This window comes from Scyliorhinus torazame, chromosome 9, assembly GCF_047496885.1.
Source record: "Scyliorhinus torazame isolate Kashiwa2021f chromosome 9, sScyTor2.1, whole genome shotgun sequence".
NCBI classification, from domain to species: domain Eukaryota; kingdom Metazoa; phylum Chordata; class Chondrichthyes; order Carcharhiniformes; family Scyliorhinidae; genus Scyliorhinus; species Scyliorhinus torazame.
The window spans coordinates 123,517,714-123,539,184 of record NC_092715.1 but is presented as its reverse complement, the minus strand read 5'-3'; positions in this window follow the sequence as shown (position 1 = coordinate 123,539,184).

Genomic DNA, 21,471 nt, shown 5'->3' with positions numbered 1-21,471 from the left:
TACAGATCTTTGCGGTCTTGCCCGCCCAAATGAAGCAGGATACTAGTTTGTTAACTCTGGCAAAGAAGGATTTGGGGAGAAAAGTAGGGAAACACTGAAAAAGAAATAAAAACCTTGGGAGAACATTTATTTTAATAGTCTTAACTCTGCCTGTCAAGGACAGGGGGAGGCTATCCAACTTCTGCAAGTCAGATTTGACCCCATTCACCAGCCTAGCACAATTTAATTTATGGCGAGAGGCCCATAAATAACGAAAGCTAGACCTGTCAAGGCTAAAAGGCAGCATCCTCAGATAGGTTCCCCTCCGTGGGGGGGTGGGAGTTTAACCGGAAAATATTTGCCCTTGTCCGAATTCAACTTATAACCAGAGAAGGAGCCAAAACTCCTGCAGCTTCATTATGTCATCCATAGTGGAAACTAGGTCGGTAATACAAAGAAACATCTGCATACAAGGACACCCTATGCTCCCTCCCTCCCCGATTGATCCGCTTCCACTTAACGCTATGGCCAGTGGTTAAATTGCTAAAGCAAATAGAAGCGGAGACAATAGACATCCCTGACTCGTATACCTAGTCAGCGCAAAATAACCCAAGCTCAAGGCATTTGTGCGAACACTAACAGTGGGGGTCCTATACAGTAAACACATCCAGGATATGAACTTTTACCCAAAACCTCTCGAGAATCTCAAAGAGATATTCCGACTCCACCCTATGAAATGCTTTTTTGGCTTCCGTGGAAGCAATCACCTCCAATTCGAGGGAGAAAGGACAATGTGCAACAACCAAGGTATATGACAATGCCGACCCTTGACTAAATCCTGTCTGGTCTTCCACGATCACCTCTGGGATGTAGGGTTCCAACCCCAGCGCCAGCACCTTTGTGAGTAATTTAACATCTGCATTCAAAGGTGAGATTGGTCGAAACAACCCACATTCTGTAGGATTCTTGTCCTTCTTCAAGGTCAGGGAAATAGAGGCCTGTGCAAATATAATGGGCAACGAGCCCTGGGTAAAGGAGTCAATGTTGATATTGACTATTACAGGGATCAACTATCCTGCAACGTTTTGTAAAACCCAATGGGGAATCCATCAGGGCCGGGAGCTTTACCCGTCTGCATTGAGCCAGTACATTTCTCAATTTCCTCAGGGCCCAATGGGGAATCCAACTTCTCCCACCATTCCCTCCCCACCAATAGGAAGGATAACTCATCCAAAAACTCCGTTATGACCGAACATCCCTCCGGGGACTCCGAACTATAGTGATCCCGATAGATTGCTTCAAAATCTGCTTTGACCTTAGGTGGGGCGGAAACCCAACAGCCAGCCGAGTCCCTTATCTGCACAATCTCCCGGGAAGCAGCCTGCTGCCTCAGCTGATCAGCTAAAAGGCAACTGGCCTTCTACTTGTGTTCATTAAATGCCCCCTTCGAATGTCGCAGCTGGCTCACCACCTTACCTGTTGATAATAATCTTCAGCTTTTTTTTATTTAAAGCAACTCCAGGGTAGGAACAAGCGAGCACTGATGAGCCACCTCAGGGATGGAGTCCACCAGCTCCCGCCGCTCCACCTTCGCCGTTCTCTCCTGCTTTGTAGGAAATTATTTCTGCCCAATGACCACCTTAAGGATTTCCCACAACGTAGAAGGTGAGATAGACTCACTTTTATTAAATTCAATATATTCCCCAATGGCGGAGGACATGCGCTTGCAAAACCTTTTGTACGCCAACAATGCCGTATTCAATCTTCATGACGGGCATTGGAAGGGATCTGACTCTCGGATCAAAACCACAAAATGTGGGGCATGGTGTGAAATCGAATCGCCGTCAACCCCGCCCTCTTCACCCAAGGGAGGAGAGACCTACCCACCACAAAAGAGTCAATACGTGAGTACATGGGACATGAGAAAAGAAAGAAAAATCTTTATCACTCAGGTGCAAAGAAAGCCACAGATCTGCCCCCATCTGCTCCCTGAAAGCCTATAACATTTATGCAGCACTGGATGAAGTCAGAGATTTGGGCCTGAATCGATCCATCCTCAGATCTAGAACACAGTTGAAGTCATCCCCCCCCCCTCCAAAGATTAGCTGATGCAAATCCAAATCAGGAATAGAGACCAGCAACGTGTTAATAAAACCTGCATCATCTCAATTTGGCATGTAGACATTGACCATGACCACGGAGCTGCCAACCAAGGACCCATTAACAATCACATGGCTGCCATTAGGATTCGCCCAAGATCTTAGCGACTCAAAATTGAACCCATTTATTGATCAAAATTGCCACCCCACCAGGCCCTCCCATCAGAGCCAAAGTGAAATACCCGTCCCACCCACCTTTTCGCAACCTAGTCTGGCTCCTTGCCCACAAACGAAACATCACATCAGCACTCAAACTTTTAAGGTGAGCAAACACCCTCAACCTTTTCACTGGGCCCCTTACATTTTAAGTGACCTACCGCCCCTCTAGCTATCGGGAGTCAGCTAGTTCCACTAAGGGAGTTCATCCAACAGCTACTTAGAGAGCACAAGTACAATCCCACCCAAGGTGGCTGCTAAACCCACCAGCAAAACAAACAAAGAAAAATCTGTAGTCACTGTCAGCAAACTAGCCCTGTTCCCCATCTCCCTTCCCCCCCACCCCCAAACAATAGAAAACCCAAATATACATACAAATAACAGGAAAACAAACAAAAAACACTAAACCCCACTTCTACTAACCTTAACCCCAAATAAAACAAAAACACTAAGCTCATTATCAAAAACCAAACTAATATAATGAGCTGTAGCTACCCCCACCGGTACGCTCCTGTTAGCTAACTCTTCGGCAAGAAGGGTGGCCCTTGACCAGAGTGAAGAAAAATACAAACAGTAAAAAGACACAAAGCATAAACATCATACTCCAACAGGGAGCTATATATTTCCCATAACAGTTATAGTACATGGAGCAAAACCCCCCATAACATTAAAACCCCCACCCATGTCCAACTCTCAAAACACCCACCCCACACAAGAACAAAGAAACATGAAGGTGTACAAGGAACCCCAACAACTCCCATATCCCCATGCCCACCCCCAACGTCCATAAACCTCACAGAAACCTCAATCAGCTCGCATCCAGCCTGTGTTTTCCTACTAAAGAATTTGCCTCCTCCGGTGCATCAAATAAATAGTTTTTCACCTCAAAAGGCACTCTGAACCGCACTGGGTATACCACCCCCAAATACCCCAATAATTAGATATGTAAAACGCTGCCTGCTTCCTTGCCAGCGCCCCAGGGTAGTAAATCCTGATGGCAGGGCGTTCCCATTTATAACCGCAATGTTCCTTAGCCCATCTTAGGACCCGTTCCTTTTCCTGGAAGCTGTGGAACTTCACAAGAACAGCTGGTGATGATTCTTTGGGATGGGGTTTCGGTCAGAGTGTCCTGTGGACTCAATTCAGCCCGGAAGGGCACGTGAATCCACCCCCCACTACCATCTTCCCAAACATCGTGGAAAAGTATTCTGTGGGAGTTGGGCCTCCATATTCTCTGGCAACCCCACAATTCAAATATCCTGCCTCCTGGAACGACTCTCCAGATCATCTATTTGGCCTTCAGTGCTTTATTGACATCAGCCATCAGCAACATCTCAACTTCCATGAGAGGCAATCCGGTCTCTGTGCCTCGAGACAGCCACTTCTACGCCCTCTATCGCATCGCCATGCACTTTTACCCTATCGCTGGTCTTCTCCAACGGATTCTCAGCAGCAGGGCTACCAATGCCACCTGGAAGGCAGTGTCAGAGGCTGTCAATACAGGCACCAGGACCAGGAGGACCACTGTCCAATTTTGGAAGAAGAACTACGACTTCCACGGAGCAGCAAGGGTAAGTTACCACCTCATTTCTGACAATAGTTCCATCTGCCACCACTTAAATTCCCAATGCACCCCTCACCCCACCCCTCCCCACAGCTGATCTTCGTGCTTGTTCCTCAGCAATACCTGCCATCCAGTAGCACAGCTCCTTTATGTCCAGCTGCGGTGCCCACACATGCCACCTGCCATTGATTCCCCTGATCCATCAAACACAGCATCGCAAAGTCCTTTCTTTGTCCCTGCAGGAGAAAACAGCCCATATTAAACAGGAAAGGGCCAAGACAGGGGGTGGTGGACCGACTTGTCACCCACTATGGGAAATGGGCCCTGGAGACTGCGGGTTGTCCGAAGTTGACCTGCGCCACAGAGATGAGGATCCACTGCTCCTTCACCCAGATGACCTGTCTCAAGTGAGTTGCTCATGTCAGACAAAATGATCCTTTCCCCTCACTGACCACATGCCCATTCTCTCACTGGATCACCATCTGATGTGGCCGGGCCATCCAGTGTTTTCCCCCCGCCACCCAAGAGAACACCTTGGAGGAGAGCTAGTGCCTTCAACCTCCACCAGTGCAGAGCCACACACCTCCATGGGGGACATTAGTGGACAGGTTTCTGGGACACAAGCTGGTGAGCATCAGACAGTTTCTGATGCGCATCAGGTGAAGGCAGGAATATCACAGACACATAGAATTTACAGTGCAGAAGGAGGCCATTCGGCCCATCGAGCAAGGATAATCCCGGGAACTACAGGCCGGTGAGCCTTACTTCAGTGGTAGGGAAATTACTGGAGAGAATTCTTCGAGACAGGATCTACTCCCATTTGGAAGCAAATGGTGAGAGGCAGCACGGTTTTGTGAAGGGGAGGTCGTGTCTCACTAACTTGATAGAGTTTTTCGAGGAGGTCACTAAGATGATTGATGCAGGTAGGGCAGTAGATGTTGTCTATATGGACTTCAGTAAGGCCTTTGACAAGGTCCCTCATGGTAGACTAGTACAAAAGGTGAAGTCACACGGGATCAGGGGTGAGCTGGCAAGGTGGATACAGAACTGGCTAGGCCATAGAAGGCAGAGAGCAGCAATGGAGGGATGCTTTTCTAATTGGAGGGCTGTGACCAGTGGTGTTCCACAGGGATCAGTGCTGGGACCTTTGCTCTTTGTAGTATATATAAATGATTTGGAGGAAAATGTAACTGGTCTGATTAGTAAGTTTGCAGACGACACAAAGGTTGGTGGAATTGCGGATAGCGATGAGGACTGTCGGAGGATACAGCAGGATTTAGATTGTCTGGAGACTTGGGCGGAGAGATGGCAGATGGAGTTTAATCCGGACAAATGTGAGGTAATGCATTTTGGAAGGTCTAATGCAGGTAGGGCATATACAGTGAATGGTAGAACCCTCAAGAGTATTGAAAGTCAAAGAGATCTAGGAGTACAGGTCCACAGGTCATTGAAAGGGGCAACACAGGTGGAGAAGGTAGTCAAGAAGGCATACGGCATGCTTGCCTTCATTGGCCGGGGCATTGAGTATAAGAATTGGCAAGTCATGTTGCAGCTGTATAGAACCTTAGTTAGGCCACACTTGGAGTATAGTGTTCAATTCTGGTCGCCACACTACCAGAAGGATGTGGAGGCTTTAGAGAGGGTGCAGAAGAGATTTACCAGAATGTTGCCTGGTATGGAGGGCATAAGCTATGAGGAGAGATTGAATAAACTCGGTTTGTTCTCACTGGAACGAAGGAGGTTGAGGGGCGACCTGATAGAGGTATACAAAATTATGAGGGGCATAGACAGAGTGGATAGTCAGAGGCTTTTCCCCAGGGTAGAGGGGTCAATTACTAGGGGGCATAGGTTTAAGGTGAGAGGGGCAAGGTTTAGAGTAGATGTACGAGGCAAGTTTTTTACGCAGAGGGTAGTGGGTGCCTGGAACTCGCTACCGGAGGAGGTAGTGGAAGCAGGGACGATAGGGACATTTAAGGGGCATCTTGACAAATATATGAATAGGATGGGAATAGAAGGATACGGACCCAGGAAGTGTAGAAGATTGTAGTTTAGTCGGGCAGCATGGTCTGCACGGGCTTGGAGGGCCGAAGGGCCTGTTCCTGTGCTGTACATTTCTTTGTTCTTTTGTTCTTTGAGTCTGCACCGGCCCTTGAAAGAGCACCCTACTTAAGCCCATGCCTCCACCCTATCCCCGTAACTCAGGAACACCACCTAATCTTTTTTGGACACTAACGGCAATTTATCATAGCCAATCCACCTAACCTGCACATCTTTGGACTGTAGGAGGAAACCGGAGCACCCAGAGGATCCCACGCAGGCACAGGGAGAACATTCAGACTATGCATAGACAGTGACCCAAGCCGGGGATCGAACCTGGGACCCTGGAGCTGTGAAGCAACTGTGCTAACCTCTGTGCTACCGTGCTGCCCTTTCCAGGGGAGTCAGCAGTCGGAGGCCTGCCAGATCCCAGAACTCAGCACAGTCCCAGTCAATTGGCAAGTCTCTGGACAAAGTTATCGCAGAGCTGATGTGAGGACATGGGTGTGACAGTCAGGAGGGGCTGCATAGCCGATTGGTGGAATCCCAAGGGCTAAGGGCATGAGAGTTGATGCTGACAATGCGAGGCACTGAGGCCAACACAGCTAGGGTGGCGACCGCAGTGGAAAGCCTGCAGCATGACGTCAGCGTCTTGAATGGTGGTGTCCAAGGCATGGCTCAGTCTGTCACAGCATGGCTGAGGGCCTCGACATCATGACCCAGTCGCTGAGGGGTCATGTCCCAGATGCAGGTAAACATTGTGGAGGCATTGCAGAGCATGGTTCAGTCACTGAGGAGCATCACTGAGGGCATTGACACCATGGTGCAGACAATGGGGAGGCTCCAGGACCAGCAGAGCCAGAAGAGGCAGAGGCCTGTGAAGCTCACTCCAGCTGCCTCTCCATTCCATGGAGCCCCCCCAGGGCCCTAGGAACATCATCAGGGATGAGGAACTGCTGGAGGCCAACCCAACGCCTGTCACCAAGGAGACAACGGGGTCTCCAGTTTTTGAGAATTCCCCTTCCTGACACCGATGCATCTCAAGGGCAGCGGGCAGAACAGGGTGGCACAGCGACACCTGTGACACCGGTACGTTAGCCGGGGCCCTCCGGCTCCAGGCCTTCCAGAGGGCATCTGCCAAGGGCAACAAAGGCCAGAAGGCATGGAAAGCAGCAGGCTGCCTCCACCTCTGATGCACATCCTGGGGTCACACCTAGATGTAGCAGTAGACCACGAAAGGTTAAGATAATTGAAGAACACTGAGTGGCACGGGGGTCACTATCTGTAGCTAGGGGGAATGGAAAGGTTAAACGTCCACCACTAAAACATGCTACACCTGATACATATGAAGCCTCCGTCTCTCTAATCATCACAGCAGCCCTGCCTCCACTTCATCCCCGTTACCCTCCGCTAACCACGTCCCCCCCCACCTCCCAGCCGGGCACAGTGGTCCAAGATCAAATGCCCCCAGAGGATGGGAGTGAGTGCCTTGTCAGCAGAGAGTCAGGAGTCAGACTTTGGCATAAACTGGGGAACACGAAAGCTTACCTCACAGTGAGTGATCATCATTCTCCTGCCTCCACCTGATGTACTCCGTCTGGCAGTGTCCACACAGGTCCATCACCCCGGACTCAGAAAATGGGGGGGAAAAGGAGGGGAATGTGGAGGAAGATGGGGAGTGGGGGAAAGGAGGGGAATGGGGAGCAAGGAGGGGAATGGAGAGGAAGGAAGGAAATGGGGGAAAGGAGGATACCGGGGGGAAAGAAGGAGAATGGGGCTACGAGGGGAATTGGGGGAAGATGCCGGGAATCTCAGAGTATCCCAGGATGTAGCAGTCATGCATGCTCCCTGGGAAGCATGCACACACGTGCATGATATTGAGGTGGTGGTCGCACACGAGTTGAACATTCAGGGAGTGGAACCCCTTCCTGTTAATGAAGGGCACTTCCTGATGCTCTGGTGTGCAAGGCGACATGCATGCCATCAATTACCCTCTGGACCTGGGACATCTCGGCGATGATGGAGAATCCTGCAGGCTGGGCATCTTGGTGGGCCTGGTCCAGGCCGAAGGTGATATTAGCAGCTGCCCAGGCATGCAATGCTCTTTGATTGGGCTGATGTGGAATCTCGGTATTGCCGTGTGAACAAAGAACATTAGACTTTGTTTTATAAACAAAGTTATTTATTACTAACACTACACTAACTAATAACTAACATGTCTAAGATGAATACAGTTGGAAATAAATGTCTAACACTAACTTACACTCAGATACTACAGAGCTGCTCTAATATGCGACTGCTACAAACTCCTTACACACATGATGGTGGTGGGAGTATGAGGTGCATACTCCCACCACCTGGTGGTCGGACTACAATAGTTATACATATATTATTATTTACATATAGATGATAATACAGATGACAATCTACTTATCATCACAAGGCATACAAGGCATCCATGGCCTCACGGATACACTTGTGGGCTATAGCTTGTGAAATGCCCCACTCGAGCCCTGGAATGAACCACTAGCATAGACGTTTAGGGCTGCAGTGACCTTCACGGCCACCGGGAATGGGTTTCCTCCTCCTGCACAAGTCCGCGTGGACTTGGCACAGGTGCTGCACTGTCACTTTGTTGAGATGGAGTCTCCTGCGGCACTTGCTGTCCATCATCTTCTCGAAAGATCATGATGCCTGTGCACCTTGGGCTGTCGGCGCATCCCTCTGGGTTACTCCCCGGCCTGATGTGTCTTCAGGGTGTGCGTCGTCCCCCTGCACCTGGGGTGCCACCTCCAGCTTGGGTTTCATAGAATTTCATAGAATTTACAGTGCAGAAGGAGGCCATTCGGCCAATCGAGTTTGCACCGGCTCTTGGAAAGAGCACCCTACCCAAGGTCAACACCTCCACCCTATCCCCACAACCCAGCAACCCCACCCAACACTAAGGGCAATTTTGAACACTAAGGGCAATTTATCATGGCCAATCCACCTAACCTAATTTGTATTGTTTATTATTATAAAATCATAAATGCCTTAATAAACTGTTTTAATAAATAAATTAATTAATTAATTGATAAAAACAATAGCAATGTAAGGGAACGTATTTTTATGCAGTAAGTTGTAAGGATCTGGAATGTACTGCCTGACAGTGAGGTAGAGGCAGCTTCAGTCAGGGCTTGCAAAAGAGAATTATTTGAAGAGGGAAAATTTGCAGGGCTGCGGGGAAAAGGCAGGGATGTGGTACGAGGAAATTGCTCTTGCAGAGAGCTGACATAGACACAAGAGTGTTACATAAGAACATAAGAACTAGGAACAGGAGTAGGGTTGATACTGCTGTCTTTTCCAGCATCTGGCTGCCTGGGCTGCAACCAGCACAGCGGGGGTATATTCTGTGGGACCAACACCACAATCCATTTTGGTATCTGAAGCTCAGCTCTTCAGTGATTAATAGTTGGCTGCTACCTCTATTGTGCTGACGCTTCTAGAGGTCAGACAAACTGTTCAGGTTTCAAAGTTAGATTGAAATGCGATGCATTAATCATCATCTGAGATATGGCACGTGTACTGACGTGAATGTACTTGAGAATATTTTGTTTATTAAACTCAACCCTTTGTACAAAGAGATGAAAACCATTACTGAACAGTCCATAAATCACACTAACCATTAATCAACAAGGAAAAGGCATTGTGCTATAAACAGAATATCGGTACAAACACAAATCTACAATAGTACATTTGTACAAAGAAAACCAAACACTGGGCGTGATTCTCCATTTCAAAGTCTAAGGATGGGATGAAAAGAAGCAATGGTTAGATTCTCTCTTGTTGGAGATGGTCATTGCCTGGCACTTGTGAGGCATGAGTGTTGCTTGTACTTGCCGCATAAGTATTGCTGCATAACAACATGGACTGCTTCAGTGTATGAGGAGTCGCACATAATGCTGAACATTGATGAAGTAGCTAAAGGTGCTTGGGTCTAGGACAAGCACTGCAATGCAATGCACAAAGCAATGGTGTCCTGGGACTGGGATGATTGTCCTCCAACAAACACAACTATAGTCATTTGGATGTATAGAGTTTGAGTACTGCTCAAAAAAGTGTTGTCTAAGCTTTTCATCTTGACTCATCACGGCAATTGCAACAATACCAACGTTGGGAAACAACAACTTTATACTGCGTGAGAAGAGAATGTTGATATCTTTCTTAAATCACAACCATCTTCCTTTCTACTAGGTATGATTCCAATGAATGGAAAGGTTTCCCCCTTTAAGTCATTGACTCCAATTGTGCGAGGGCTCCTTGATGCCACACTCAGCCAAATGCTGCCTTGATGTTGTCACAACAGCCTGGGCTAGTGTCAATCCCAACCCCACTTGACCCAGAGTCACAACACAATTGAAAGGAACAATGAATTCTTAGAAAATACCCAAAGTGTTTATCTCTGGCTGCAGTCACCGGGTTTGTAAATTTAAATTAAATTTAAATTTAACAATTTAAACAATTAAATTTTAGAAATAACAATAACTATGAGTAAATAGATAGAAAAAGCAACTGGTTAACTATTATCAAGCTCTTAACCGCCCCTCCCTCTTTAACTCACCCCACTCTTTACACACACAAAAGACAGACAAACATAAAGTGGAAAGAGGGGTGTAAAGGAAAATATATGAAAAGTAAAAAGGATCAAAGTCTTTTTTCAGATGGATGTCTTCAGTCTAGACCTTCAGTTGGATGTATTTGCTTTCAGTCTGTAATGGTTTTCACTGTAGATTCATCAGGATTTCAAGACTTCTCTGCAGACTCAGGAACAGCAGGCAGAAAACATTTGGGAGAGAGACAGGGGGAGAGAGAGAGCGAGAGAGAGAGAAAGCAACACATAACCTCTCCTCCCAGCGATCAGATTGTCCTTCCTGGGTTCTCTGAAAACCAACCCACATGGGTAGGACCCAATCACCGCCTGTTACCAGGCAGAATACTGCCTGTGGCCACCAGCCAACCAATCAAACCGAATCCCTCCGATTTCATGGGTGCCAGAAAGGCTGAGTGTTTCTGTTCAAAAGCACATAGCACAGTGCACCATTATGCAACTACTGAGTTCCTCACTTATTCTGCCCGACTTAAAGGAATATGTCCATTAAATATCCATGAATCAGAATGATAGCGACAAAGTAAAATAAATGAGAAATAAGGGAATCAACAGGAAGGGCCCTTACAATGTCACAGGCAGAAACTCTAACCTCACCTCTGGTGTTCAGCTGTTTGGCCATATTTGAATCAATACTGCAATGAGGTCAGGAGATGCGTGACCCTGGCAGAAAACTGAACATCAGTGGGCAGGTTATTGCTAAGTAAGTGCCACTTGATTGCACTGTTGATGACCCATTCCACCACTTTACTGATAATCGAGAGCAGACTGATTGGGTGGTAATTTGCTTGGGTGGATTTTACCTGCTTTTTGTGAACAGGATATTCTTGGGCATTTTTCCACATTTTCGAGCAGAGTTCAATGTTGTTGTAGTGGAACATCTTGGCTAGGGGTGCAGCAAATTCTGGAGCACAAGTTTTCAGTGCTATTGCCAAGATATTGTCAGGGCTCATGGCCTTTGCAATGTCCAGTGTCTTCAACTATTATTTGAATATCAAATGGCTGAAGACTAGCACCCTGATGCTGGGACCTCAGGAGGAGACAAGAGGGATGCTGCATTAGTCAGAATTGAAAGAGGAAGCTTTAAATTGCAGTTATACAAATAAATGTATACCCTGCCTGAAGGCGCAAGAATTTATTCTTGGAGACAGCGAGTGAGCCTGGAAGCTGCCTCCACATTATCTAGGAGGGCTGTATTCTCTGCTTACAACCACATTATCTTAACCAGCAGCTCTTCCTAACACGAGGCAGCCTGCAATACCTGCCCTCAGGATTGGGAGTTAGGTGGGACTGCGTTGGGGCTAGTTCTGGAGCCAACGCCCATTGATCGCAGCATTAATTGAGTAGGAGCAGTACGGTCCAGCATGCTGCTGAATCAAAACCATGTGGGAACTCCTGTGATGGCACAGGGGTGCGCTATCTACTCACAGTCACTACCTTGCCCTGAGCCTCACTGTTAGATCTGTTTTGTTGCTGCCTCTGGTCTCCTCACCATTGCCGCTGTTACCACCTGCGCCGCTATTTCTGACTCCATTGCCGCTGCTGCCGCCTCCTCTGCCACTGTTGCTGTCTCCTCTGCCACCTTCTGCCCCACTGCCACAGTCGCTGCCTCTACCCACTCTGCTGCCTCAGCCATCTCGTCTGTTGCCTCCACTTGATCCTCTGCCTCAGCTGCCACCTCCACCATTGTTTCTACCTCCTCTGTTGCTGTCTCCTCTATTCTTTCTACCTCCTCCATTTTTCCTGCCTCCACTGCCACAAATACTGCTGCCTCTGCCATTCCCTCCTCTGACACCACAGCTGCTGTCTCCGCCTTCACTACTGCCTCATCTGTTGTGTTATTATAATGATATAATACCTTGGGCTTATTTACTGTACAAGACACAAGACACCAATTACTCACACGGGATTGTGTAAATACATTGTGGGTTCATTTATTAAGATCAAACACATGAGAACAGTCATACACAGATACATTTGAGAATTAGACATTTCACTGTGAACTATTCGTTCAGCTTAGCCACTAAATCTCGGGTAATAATAAAAAGTAGTCTGATCGATATTCCACTTCCCACACATATCCTGAAATGGTTTACCATTATCTGTAATGATCACTCTAGGCACAGCAAATAAACAGAAAAAAACCCACTTGCAAATGTGCATGGCAGTTGTGCTCGATGTACTGTGTAATTGTCGAATAATGGGGTACTTGGTAAAATAGTCGATGATGATGAATAAGTCAGTGCAAATCACACATAAGGGGCATGGTAAACATATTATGGCTTGATTTATTAAGATGAGGCACATGAGATATGTAGGTATAAAACTTGAAGACATCAGGGGCTGGATTCTCCGCCCCGCCACATTTCTGTTTCACCCTGCCGGCGGGATGCTCTGTTATGCCGGCTGGTCAATGGGGTTTCCCATTGTGGGGTAGCCCCACGCCATCGGAAACCCCCAGGCTGCCGGCAAAACAAAGCATCCCGTCGGCGGAGAATCCAGCCCCAGAGCTGTATGTGTGCTCTGGTCAGTGTAATTGTGAAACTAAGATTGGATCACATGACACATTTCCCTTCTACTAATATCATACTGATATCAGCCTCGATCTAATCCACCAGTGTTGCTGCCTGCACCAAGGTGATCTACTCTGGGGAAAGAATAAAGATGCTTCACGAGGTGCGTTGAGGAGTGGGGGGAGCGGGAGGGGCGGAGGGCGGCATTGGTGCTGGTGAGACAAGTGGTGAGGTCTGTAGTTCACCTCTCCTACTTCCAATTCATCCAGATCCTCTTATCTGCCAAGAATCAGGCAGGCCCACAACCATTCCCATCCCTCCCCTCCGCCTCAGGCCTGCAGAGAACATATTGGGTCTGTGTGCCGGACCCAATCCCCAGTCTCAGTCCAAATCGGACTTCAAACTCCACCCACCCAACCTCTCCCCCGAGCAGAGTCAAATTCTCTGCCCCCCCCCCCCCCCCCCCCCCCCGGCTGCCCCCGGAAAGTTGGTTGGATGTCCCCTCCTGAACAGAGTCGCCAACAACCACCTCCAGACACACACCCCTTAGGCTCCTTCCATCGGACTCTCCAAACCCAACACCCAACTTTTCCGCCATCCTCTATCTCCTGCTATTGCTGGTTCTCCCACACCTGTCACATGCGCCATTGGTTGGCACACCAACCTTCCTCCATCATCTCTCGTTCTTGCCCCATGCCCCCAAATACCTCACCAGCAGGCTATGGCTGTTGCAATCTGGGGAGGGAGAGGAGGTAACAAGGGCGAGGAGGGGGGGGTGTGGTGAAGGGTTAGAGGGGGGTCAGACTGCGATCAGGAAGGAGGAGAGTGGCTGGAATAGGGGGAGGTGTGATGGGAAGGAAATTGATGAGAGGGTAGGAAAGTTGTGATTGCAGGTAAGGAGGGAGGTGCTGCAATCTGGGAGGAAGAAGGTGGAAGAGGGGGGTCAGGGGGTGGGAGGTGCTGCAATCACTATTTGTGGGGTGCTGATGGGGGAAAGGGGGCGGTTGGGATGTGCTGTAATGCAGCAGGGAGAAGGGTAGTGGGCATAAGAGGAGCTGTAATCTTGTGGGAGGTGGGGAAAAAAGCAGGAGTAGAGATGAGGGGAGGAGGGGTGGAGGAGACAGGGAAATCCTGCAACCCTGATGGGAGACCAAGTGTTTGCGCCGTTGTGAACGCTGCCGCGTTTCACGACGGCGTGAAACAGGCCCGGGTACGACCGATTCTGTCCCCCACAGGGGGCCAGCACGGCACTGGAGCGTTTCACGCCGCTCCAGCCTCCCTTCCCGGCGCCAAATGGGGGCCGCGCCAACCCGCACATGTGCAGTTGGGCCGCGCCAACCTGCGCATGGGCGGGGGACTTCTCCAGCACGCCGGCCCCGACTCAACATGGCGTCGGTGTTCAGGGGCCGGCCACGCAACAAAGTAGGCCCGGGGGGGGGGGGGGGGGGGGTGGGGGGGGAGGCTGGCCCACCAATCGGTGGGCCCCGATCGCGGGCCAGACCCCATCGGAGGCCCTCCCCGGTGAAGGATCGCTTTTCCCCGCCCCACAGGCCGCCCCCCCTGACCCTTCGCGCAGAGCTACAGCCGGCAGCAACCAGGGGTGAACGGCGCCGGCGGTACTCTGTCGTATCCGCGCGGCCGCTCGACCAATCCGGGTCGGTCAGCGGCCCGCGGCGCGTCAAATGCACCACCGCAAATGGCAGCGATTCTCTGCACCTCGGAGAATTGCGCGCCAACGTCGTGGCGCGGTTGCGGCAATTCTCCGGCCCGGTGTGGGGCTCGGAGAACCGCCCCCGTAACTCTTGCAATTTAAAAAAATGAGACAAAGAACACCCTCCTCAAATGGATTCTCATGAAGGGAACACATCGAATCGTGATAAAAAACAATATAAAAAATGTTACCGTGTGCAGGAGTGGGGATGGCGAAGACAGGTCTTGAATTAATTTGAACAGTATCGCCCACTGACCATGTTTCCCATGCACCCACTACAATATGGTGTGGACAATATTTTCTTGCAGTCAATTGGCCTGTAAACAAGCTTAAATGCTTGTTAATGAGATCTTGTTAAATGGTGGGCAGGCTGCCAATTTTGGCGCACACCCAATATTATGGCGGGCCAGCATGATGCCGTCGGATTTTACACATTTACTCATCTTTGGGTGTAAAATTCAGCCCATTATTTCATCACCTTTTCTCCGTGGCCCTGTGTTTGAAGTAGAAAAAAGGATGATTTACATTCTTCTGCTTGACAAGTGTAGAATGCCGTAACAATCTGGGAGAGAGTCTTTGCAGATTTGTGGTACTGCATAGGTCAGTTCTCAACAACCACTGAGGCACTGCCCTGGGTTCGAAATAGTTGCATGTATAATATGGCAATGATCACCAGCAATTGAGGCACTGAAAGACATGTAATTACAGTAATGCTACACTTTGAGAAAATGCACTGCCTTAGAGCACAAGTGATCATGTCTGTACCAGATACTTGTTACAAAATTTGCCTATTCCAACATAAGCTGCCACTCATACATCTTAATTAGCTCAAATCACCATCTATATTTAACTGGGAGGAATGTTATAGCTCCTTGCAGCTGTTTCCATCTCACGTGATGTTGAATCTATACTGTTACTCTTGAGTCTGTTCAATATTTAAATGTTGTCCAGAATATGCTAGCTTATTTACAGCACAATGTTCAAGTACAAGTGTATGGTCCGAAGTTTGGTCACCGGTTTTGCTTTATGTGAATCCTGATTCACAAACTGTTGCTTGCATTGGATATGGAACACCCTCATTGATGGATATGTTACTTGATGAACTTAAGGCACTTTGCTGTAAAATTTATTTGCCTCTTATGCGTCCTTCCACATGCTGCAGAGTTATTCTGTGGCCATATCTGCACAAACTGTTGTTCTCTTCCCACCAAAAGAAAATGGCAAAATAGCATGGGCAGTTGAAAATGAAAAGTCAGCCAAAAACCTTAAAAATAATTTTGTGAAATATGCATTTGGAAGAAGTATCAGGGGATTAAATCAAAAGTCGGTAAGTGTGAGTTCACCCTGAAGGAAATAAATGGACAATGTAGTTCCTCAAAGTGACAATTGCAACGGATGATGCATGAAATAAATGTAAGTGTATGAGTAGACTCGATGAGAAACATCTTGAGTTAATGTGGAACAGCATTCAGCAAAGGAAACAGAATGCTGAACTTGTACAGAGGGAGCTGTTGGCATAGCGGTAATGTCACTGGACAAGGAATTCAGAGGTCCAGGGTAATACAAACCTGGACATTGTTTGAAAAACTGATGCTGTAATGAGAGGAATGGTTCCTTCTGGAAGAATGCTGCAGGTTCCCCATCAATATCTGTCTTGTGAAGTTGTGGCCTTATAATAGAAGGGGCTGCTGGTCTGGCACATTGCAACTCTTCAATTTGCATGAATTATTAATGGGTGACTCTGTCAGACCTTTCAGGGTCAGTCAAATTGTATATTTATTGTGAACTCTGCCTTGAATTGGACTTGCCACTTGAAGATAGCTCAAAGGGAGGACTAAAAATTTGATGCAACTTCAGCTCTTTGAAGTGATTGTACCTACCAATTAAAGTGAAGTGATTATTTTGGCATCAAAACGATCACAAGGAGAAAATCAGTCTCTGAGGCCCTGCCTGTCCTTCAGATGAATAGAAATGCCCCTTGACAATATTTGAAGAGGAGCAGGGACATTCTCCCTGGTATCCAGGCCAATATTTATCTCTCAAGTGTCATCACGAACTAAATTAGCTGGTGATTCACCTCACAGCTCTTGTGGACTTTGCTGTGCTCAGACTAGAGGCTGTGTTTCTATATATTATCGCAGTGACTAAACTTCAAAAATACTTCATTGGCTATAAGGTGTTTTGGGAAACCCTGCAGTTGTGAATTAGAGATGCAAGTTGTTTTTATTATAAGAAATTTCATCTTTGGATTGTCTATATATGTATCCTTTGTTTATTTTATAAAAATGGTGTGGTATATGTGTGCTCTGCCCAAAGGAAGGTCCTTGGCTAATTTGCTGCTAATGGTTCAGCCTGGGCTATTTTCTTGGTAGTTTTCTTTTTGCTCAGTGGTGAATTTCTATTGCTTTCCACTCTCAGGAACAGGGCAGCGAGGCAGCTCCCAAGCCTACTTCAGCCAAAATGGTAATTGAATTCATGCTGTCAGGGGACAGGAGAAAAATATGAATATATATCTCCATCAGTCTGGCTGCTTTATAAAATAATTTCTTCTGTATTTTAAAATGGACCATTGCTGGGTTGATAGAATGGCTTCAGCTGATTACATGCTGGGGCGGGATTCTCCGACCCCCCCGCCGGGCCGGAGAACACCGGTGGGCGGCGTGAATTCCGTCCCGCCGCCACGATGCCGGCTGCCGGATTCTCCGGCGCCGGTTTTTCGGCGGGGGCGGGAATCGCGCCGGTTGGGGGCCATTGGCAGGGCCCGCCACGGCGATTCTCTGCTCCGCAATGGGTCAAGTGTCCGCCTGTTTTCGGCCGGTCCCGCCGGCGTAAATTAGACCAGGTCCTTACCGGCAGGACCTGGTTCTGCGGGCGGCCTGTGGAGTCCTCCGGGGGGCACGGATGGATCTAGCCCTGGGGGGGGGCCTCCACGATCCGCGGGCGAGCCTGTGCCATGGGAGCACTCTTTCCCTCCGCGCCAGCCAGTGTAATGGTCCGCCATGGCCGGCGTGGAGAAGAACCCCCTTGCGCATGTGCTGGGATGATGCCAGTACACGCTGGCGCTCCCTTGCATGCGCCAACTCGCGCCGGCCGGCGGAGGCCCTTAGGCGCTGGCCGCTGCGGCGCCAACCCCGCCGGCGCTGGCCTAGCCCCTGAAGGTACGGAGGATTCCGCACCTTTTGGGTGGCCCGATGCCGGAGTGGTTCACGCCACTCCTCTCCGCCGGTATGGCCGCCCCGCTGGGTAGTGGAGAATCCCGGCCCTGATGTCCGAAGGTTTCTGAGCAGTTTGAAAGTGATCAAAGGCTAATACCTTAGACTTCCTGGAATGTAATACTCCTTGCATCATATAAACATTACAGTCAAACCAGTGGATTAGCAGAGGGGATGTCTTCCCCAGCCAGCCAGCAATGGACAAAGGTAACTGTTTGTGACTCCTAATCTTCTAGGTGGTGCTAATGCCCCACTGTTACCTACTCCAAAACACAATGGGTTTCGGCCAGGGCCTCATTAGCTGAATAGTTCAACCTGAAACCACTCTGTCACATGACCAAGACCTAAAGTATCTGAATACCTTCAGTAACCCAGCTTTTGGATTTTATCTTAAGTTACTGTTTGACCTCAGAAGAGAATCAGGACTCCAGGCAAGCAGCCTGTCTTTGTCTACCATTTACCATCTAACATGTAGCAGCAAAAGTATCTCTGTCCAGGTTCAAAATTTCCTGGCCTTAATCTAAACTGTGAACTACTGTGACATTGGAACTCCTATGTCTGTGTCTTCAAGACCAAATCATCTCCATGTGCCTTCTCCCATTGTAGAAGTTCTTGCTTCTAGGAAGCTGGATCACCCCGCACCATTCAGCCTGCTACCCTCTGAAGGAAGGTGCAACTGGAATTTTGATTCTGGACTCTGGTCTCATGTAAAACCATAACACATATTTTTATCATGGACTTACCCTGTAACCCTTTATTTCCCTTATCCCTCTTTTATGGTATGAGTTCAAAAAGGGGCAAAGAGAAAATCCCTTTCCGCACTTTGTATGTGTGTAAAATAAATCAACCCTCTTACTTTATCTGATCTTGAATTTGCTGTTGGATTATTAATTTGCATCACATCAAAGTGAAGAGCTGTGGAAAATACATCACCAATTAAAAGGGGAAAATGAGGAATAAAAAAAACTTTCTGTTTGCAGATGGGTAATGAGTGGAGAAATCAGGGCTGTTTAAATGATTCTGCCTCCTGTCTATAACATTGTTATTTGGAACCACATGGCAGCCACCCAGCCTACTGAGTTAACTGTCCTCCATGCGCCTCCCCCCCCCAATGAAATAATTACACTATGGGTGCAATTTGCCATTTTGTTTTGACTAAGTGTCAATTCAGGCGGAAAAAGTGGTGTACGGTCCAACAGCTCCATTGCCAGCTTTTCCTCTCACATTTTCCTGCACCATCAGCGATGTCGGAGCTCCGGAGAACGGGGCACACTTTGTCCTACTGTCTGAATTTCACAAGGAACTGGTGACTCAATACTGAACTAATCAATTCCAAATGGCTGCATTTTAATCCGATGCAGTTACGTTTTCACGCTTTCTGTCCTGCTCCATTTGAATTACAATTTGTTGCGTGAAACCCTAAAAAACCCACAAAGAAATACATCTGAAACAATTCTAGAACCAAAAGAAAGAATTTTAACCCAGGAAAACAGATGTAAAACCAGATGTTAATGCTTTAGAAATCTGAATCCAATCCAATCTGCCTCAAACCTGCCCACCTTCAGGTTTTACAGAAGTGGAACAAGCAGTGAGTACCCAATTGTTCCCAGGAAGTGGATTAGCAACTTTAAGCATTTAAAGAAACTTACAGATTTGGATTTCACCAGATTTGCAGGCCTAATGAAAACCTAGCAGCTAAATAAGGAGGGGATATCTTCTGGTAGATGCTAAGTGCATTTATAGCACAACAGGAAATGCAATCCATCCTACCTCTGTCTGATCAGACATTCCCCTGTACCAAGATCTCCATGGTACGGGATCAGTCGCCACCCAATCCAAGAAGTAGACTCCTCCACTCCCACCCCTGGCACTGTAGATCAGCCCTACTTGCTTTTGTAACCTGCTCCAGGGTCTTCCTCCCCATATGACTGGGAGCTAGACCTGTCAATCAGGCTCATATCTAGATTCAAGTACAGAAGTGTGGGGGGTCTCCGTTTGTGGTGGAGTTAAAACTCTGCCCCCAACCCCACTTACATAACCAGCCTTTCTCAATTTGTCTAAAAATAGAGATAGGTTGCTGAAGCTTGTTGTCTGAGCTCACCAGGACAAACACAAAAATGTCAAATTTCAAATGTTCAGAACAATTTATATTACAGGACAAAGAGTGTTAGTTGGTTGGCAAGTCGACTCTGATAGGCCCAGTTATTGTCATGGTGAAGTATAAGTTCCCCAAGCTCCAGGCTTGAACATATTTATTTTGTTTGCAGTTCTTGCATATGAAAATATAACGAACCACATTACAAGCTCGACTATAATATAGCTATTAGCACACTCATGATTGTTCAGAAAGTGCTGCCCAAGCACAGATTCACATCGATCAGTAAGTGTTTTGGGGTTTTCAAGTGCAGCCTTGTTGAGTCTATATTCTCCAAATTGTAAATAACCAAAGGAAAATGCTGTTTGATATGATCAGTCAATTGCTGGGATGTACAGCCTTATGTAGCCAGCTTTGTAACCAGCACTGAAATTCATACACGATGTTGCTCAATCCTGTGATAGACAGAATGTCTTTTTGGACTGACAGCAACATCCTGTCAGTAGAAAATGCCAGTCGAGTAGCCACTGCATAGTCGCAGCTTCCAAAGCCTGTTGTTCAAATTTTTGAAACACTTTGCCATTTCAGGATAACTTGAAGTACATCGGACACGTTTCAGTTCCGAAACTGATGGCCTTTGTCCCTTTTGCCTCATTCAATTGATTGTGTGGGCATTTCATTCACAAATAATTCATTCCCCATGCTGGACAGGACACAGCAGCTATAGGCACTATCAACTTTCATTAAGTTACAGCTTCAGTTGAAGGATGATAGCACTGCATTATTTGTTAGCATGCATGACTTTATGAGTCAATAACATTGACATTAACCCCACCTTAGAACATAGAACATAGAACATCGCAGTACAGGCTCTTCGGCCCTCGATGTTGCGCCGACCTGTGAAACCACTCTAAAACCCATCTACACTATTCCCTTATCGTCCATATGCCTATCCAATGACCATTTGAATGCCCTTAGTGTTGGCGAGTCCACTACTGTTGCAGGCAGGGCATTCCACGCCCTTACTACTCTCTGAGTAAAGAACCTACCTCTGACATCTGTCTTATATCTATCTCCCCTCAATTTAAAGCTATGTCCCCTCATGCTAGACATCACCATCTGAGGAAAAAGGCTCTCACTGTCCACCCTATCCAATCCTCTGATCATCTTGTATGCCTCAATTAAGTCACCTCTTAACCTTCTTCTCTCTAATGAAAACAGCCTCAAGTCCCTCAGCCTTTCCTCATAAGATCGTCCCTCCATACCAGGCAACATTCTGGTAAATCTCCTCTGCACCCTTCCCAATGCTTCCACATCCTTCCTATAATGCGACGACCAGAATTGCACGCAATACTCCAACTGCGGCCGCACCAGTGTTTTGTACAGCTGCAACATGACCT